The following is a 6063-nucleotide window of genomic DNA, read 5'->3' as shown; positions in this document are numbered from 1 at the left end:
GAGGACCGTATACTTTGGATTTATTAGAATTATTAGAAAATTCTAGTGCAATATTGATTTTGAGGAAATGAGAATTTTTGGAGCTCGATTGGTCAGTAATATTATTTTAGAGAATTTTTAGTGTTTTATTAATTTTAAGGATAAGAAGCTAAGAGGCTCATGATAAGGGCATGACACATGGCATATTGGAGGGTTGTCACATTAATGGGCTAAGTAATTTGGGTTAAATATTTGATGGATTTAGATAATGCCCAAAGAATTATTTACTAAGTGCCCAACCTTTTTTGGTACAAAGGCTTAGGAGAGTCAATAAGATTTTAGGTCATATTTGATGGACATAAGACTTTAAGACCCTAATGGATTAAGATGTTAAAAAGCCTTAAGCCCAACTTAGGAGACAAACTTTTAGGCCTCACTTATTGGATACAAGACTATGGGCCTAACTTGTTAGACCCAAGGTATTAGACTAAGGTAAGCATAAGGTCATTGGGCCTAACTTAGTAAGATTCAAGACTTTGGCCCAATTGAGGAAAGACCCAGAGATTAGAACTCAACCTAGTATGCCTTTGAGGCCATAGATAGGCCCCACAAATCTGGACATAAGGTCTATATAATAACCCACTCCAAAGCCCACATCCATGGCTTGCACTTTTGGCCCAACTAAAGCCCAACCCTTGAAGCCTAATGTCTTGTCTTTTATTTCATTCTTCCAATTAAAGCCCACATACACCATACCATTAGTTTCTCTCAAGTTTAAGAAGTTTCACATGCCCCTAAGGTTCCCATTTGACCATAATTAAATTTCTAACTTGAGTTAATGGCATTAATCAACTTACACATGATCAGTGACCTGTAAACCATGTTTTAAGCTTAGTTTTTCTTCAAATCATTTCCCACATTTTTTTACCTGAACTCTATCGATTTTATTATTGATTTGAATTTTTCTTAGACTAATTTAGAAGTTTAGACTTGATCCAACACATGTCAATAGAAGCAATACCATGTCAATGCCCAAATCACCACCAATCGGCACCTAGGTGCACCCTCATGTGCATTGCCAAATCAGCCCCTAGCCCATGCCTTTTACACTATTTTTTCAATGGAAATTTCATCATCTACACTCCACTTTAACCCTCCTAATTCAGTTCTAGCATTGGACGAATTGGCTTCAAGAAACCAAGCCAAGAAACAAGTGGCCTTGGGTTTTCATTGAATTTTGTACTCTTGGTTGATCCACTCTCCACACCACCACCCTAGTCCCTTAACCACTTGAGAAATCCACTCAATGGGGGTAATAATGCCCCAATTCAGACCAAGGAGAAGAGACAACAAGGGAATTAAAATCTGGACAGTTTTTATTCAAAACCGTTGGCCTCCTTTGTGTTTCTCTTTTGATTTTTTTGGTTTTATTTTCTATACCATTGTAGCCCCTGCACCTATAGACTCACTCTTACACCTGACCATGAAGAAATTATGAAAATGCAGGGCACCATTCAGCTGACCAAGTATGACACAAAGCTGAAAACTTCACTCATCACTCAACCTCCCACCTCCATCAATCCAAAGCCTCATCTTCATCCAAAGCTAACATCTTCTCACTCCCCTCTTGAAGCCTATAAATACCTCACTCACTTCCTCATTTCTTCACACCTCTCATCAAGCATTCTCTTAAGTCTTGAGAGCATTTCTCCCCCCTTAGTGAGCAATAGAGGGAAATCGCATGAAGTTCTTGAGAGTTATTGAGTATAGTTGTTTTGGGATCTTTAAGGGCTACGATTTTTGTAAGTAATCTTGCCCTATCTTTTTTTAAGTGTTAGAATGACATATTAGGCTTTAATTTATGGCATGAGAATGAGGTTTCGATTGATTTTAATTAAGGTTTAGCATGCTAATGTCAAACCGATCAGATTTGATATTTTGATTAAATAAATTACTTTGGGTCAAATTTTTAGTCATGGCATGACTTAATATGATTTTATATAATTCACTAATGTCTTAGAATGAATTTTGAAAGTTTAATTTTGAAGTTAGAAGTATGCCATAATCGGCTTTAATTGTATCTTGTGTTAATCATCTAGCATGTGTCAATTTTGATTAGTTTATGCTTAACTTATGGAAGTTTTGATTAATTTACCTAGGCTTGAATAATGTGCATTTAGAAAAGTCTTGTGATTGGGATAAGAATGAAAATGCATGATTTAATTATGTTTTGAAACTTCTCTGGGTAAGGAAAGCTAGAAACGTCATGCATGCTTAATGGATGGATTAGTGAAGATTAAGGTCTTAAAGCCATGTTTAAGTGTTGAGATGAACTTGTATGATCTGAACCTAAGTTTTTAATTTGTCCCTAAAGTTATAATTACTATTGACACATGATGAATTTGAGCACACATGCATCCATAGAGGTTGAATAGTTGAAATCACATCTTGGCCTTAATAGAATGCATGCCATGGGTTGGGTGTGATTGTCATAGTTGCACTTTGATTCTTAAAGTTCTAAGGGCATAGAAGGTTTTAGAATATGGAATATATGAGGTTTATAAAGTTTGGTTAAATTTGGAGCTTATTTGCAAATAGAAAAAATGCCTTAGGGGCAATTTTGCTAACTTTAGGGGCAGTTTTGTAAATACTAAATTTTTAAATCATTTGATTATGAACATCTTTCTTAGAAATTCAAATCCTAACTTAATATAATTTTGATTACAGACACTTTGATTCTCTAAACTCGAAAAGTTTGTAAGTTAGCTTCTAACTTACTTTTAGATAATTTATTTATGATTCTTGTATAAGCGCCACATTCATATTATAAATGTCATTTTGAACATTTGATTACTTGTTTACATGACATGTGAAGTTCTCACCATTTTAGCATATTGCATCTATAGAAGTCATTTTCACATGAAAGCTTGCTACATATGCACATGTTATGAAATATATTTTCAAGCATAGCATGAAAATAGTTTTTTTCATGATCCCAAATGCTAGGATGGAGAATTATCCTAGTGTAATTCCTCTATCCACTCTAGAGTGAGTAAAAATATAGTGGTAACCCCTGAGTTGATGAAAAACAGTCAAAAGGTTTTGAATGGGTTCTTTTTAAAAAATGTTTGAGCGAAATCAAATGTTATGATACCTAATGTTTGTGGGTGTATATGTTATGATGTTATGATAATGTTATGTTATATTACCAATGCATTGAGAATGAGTCTACAGACAACATAGTATCAACGTGAGTTGTACTACGGTCACCAGTAGGTAGTCAGAGTGCACATGGGGAATTGTGACAATACTATACGTTATGTTGTTAATGTTTTAATTAATTATGAACTGATAAAAATGATGAAATGTTATGATAAAATTATATTTTTAATGGTTTAACTTACTGAGATTTCTTGAAATCTCACCGTGGTAGTCTCACTATCATTCCCTTCGAAAATGGTAGAAGTTATGTCAGGATTGGCATATGACGAGCATAATTAACCATTGGCTTCAGATGGTTGAGGAGGAGCCCGATCTGGAAAGGAGGCTAGACTTGATTTCAACTTTCATAGCAACGGCTCTATATACTATAAAGCAAATGCAAGATCTAGTCTGGCTATGTAGATTCAGTTTTATGGATATTCTATCTCCAACGTTATGTTGAACTCAAGTGGAGCTTTTAAATGAGGAAATACCTATTTATGGTTATGAATGATATTGGAATGTTTTAGTTTATTTTGGCATAAGTTTTTATTCATGTATATGTAACCTTGTATTGTATGTCCCGACCCTTTAAGTTTATGTTTCATCCCAAGCGGAGGTTATGGGCGTCACATTAATCAACTTGCACTGAAATGTTATTAAGTATTCACCCCAAGGTCATTTCTGGAGTTTTTCTTAATCACCTTATCAGTAACTTTACAAATGACCAAGATTTTCATTTGAGTATCACCATAGCTCTAATTTTCTAGGCGTCTCCAGAATTTCCTGAGTTATGCATGTCGATCATGAGGTTACTTTACTTAGGTTTTTCTCAACCACATTCTACTCACATATTCTCTAAATTTCTCCAAAGATAATCATTTGCTCATCGAATTTACTACCATTTTGATCAAGGAAATAAAATTAACTTTGACTTCACATATTTCTACTATATCTAAAATATAGTGATAATGTACATCAATGTATTTTCTCTTGGAACTCTGTGTTCCACTTTTTATTAATTATATGGTAGACTAGTTATCACAAAACACATTGATTGGTTCTGTGGATGTACCCAAATTTAAGTTTTCAATAAAGTGTTTCATCCACACTGCATTATTCACTGTAGTACTACAACCAATATTTTCTGCTCCCATAGTAGACTTAGCAACACAGCTTTGTTTCTTACTCAACTAAGAAACTCTTGTTCTATCAAATAGAAATATATATACAGTTGTAGATTTTCTATCATCTACATCACTTCCAAAACCAGCATCACTATAGCCAGTTAATTCTCGATCATTGATCCCAAAACACAATTTCAAATTTTTGGTACCTTGTAAATACCTTAATATACTTCACTGCTTGCCATTGTTCTTTATCTGGATTGGATTGATATCTGCTTACCAATTCTACTGCATGACAAATATCTGGTCTTGTACTTGTCATTGCATACACGAGGCTTCCTATAGCTTGAGCATAGAGAAAATTAAGCATTTCATTTATTTCCTTCTCATCTTTTGGACACATACTTTTATTTAAAACATGACCTTGCAAACAGGTGCACTTAAGGATTTACAGTATCCATACCAAATATTTTAAGTATTTTTTCTAGATATTTTTCTTGATCTAAATACAACAACTTTGAATTTTTATCTTTAGAAATTCTTGTACCAAGATCATAAGGAGCTTCACCTATATCTTTTATTTCAAATTTAGATTTTAAGAACTCTTTTGTTTCATTCATCATATTTGGATAATTACTTGCTAGTAATCTATCATCAACATATAATGATAATAGAAAAGATATTTGCAATCGTGAATTGTACAACCGTCGTATAATCACTTTGAAAAAAGTGAATAAAACATCAAATCCACATGAAAAAAATTAATTTTTTAATAGTGACCCCACTCTTTTTCAAAGCGATTACGTGGTGTTTACGCACTTTACGGTTGTATGTAGAATTACTCTAATGATAATAATGTTAATTTATTTCGTATCACATTTCCAAAATAACTTGGTGAAACTTCAAGTACCACTGTCCTGAAGATTGCTTAAGTCCATACAGTGACTTCTTCAACCTGTAGCCTTTCTCTTCATGTCCTTTAATTTGGAATCCTTCTAGTTGAATCATAAAGATATCATCTTTTAATTTACCATTAAGTGAATCTGTCTTTATATCTAACTAATGTAATTCCAAATTCATCCTAGTAACAATAGACATGATAATCCTTACAGATGTGAACTTCACCATAGGTGAATATGTGTCTACAAAGTCTACACCTGGTTGTTGAGTATATCTCTTTGCCACTAACCTTACTTTATACATTTCTAAACTACCATCAACTTAAAATTTTCTTCTAAGAACTCATTTACAATCAATAGCGTTTCTATCTTTTGGAAGATCTGTTAACTCCCAAATATTATTTTTGTTTATCAATTATATTTCATATTTCATGGCCTCAAACCATTTATCTGAATCGGTACATTAATTGTCTCAAAAAAAATTTCAATATCATTTTCTAAGTTTTCTAAACTAGTATTTAGTGCATAATGATCTTGAAATAATATTGAGGGTCGTCTGGTTATTTCACTCCCACTACCTCCAACATCAATACCTTAAAATTGATTTTCATATTTCTTTTATTTTTTATTTTTATGTATCTTAACAATATCAAAATTTTCATTGTCAGACTTTGTGGAGATCTGTTGATTTTCTAAATCATTTAATAAATATATATGATCAACTGGAGTAATAAGATTTATATTTTTCAAAAAAATGACATCTCTAATTTCTATCAATCATTTATCAAAATGATAAAATCTGTAAACACTTTCGTTTTCTACATGCCCAATAAAGTTGCATTCCTAGTTTTTACTGT

Source organism: Juglans regia, chromosome 7 (assembly GCF_001411555.2).
Source record: "Juglans regia cultivar Chandler chromosome 7, Walnut 2.0, whole genome shotgun sequence".
Lineage (NCBI taxonomy): Eukaryota > Viridiplantae > Streptophyta > Magnoliopsida > Fagales > Juglandaceae > Juglans > Juglans regia.
This window is presented reverse-complemented; position numbering follows the sequence as displayed.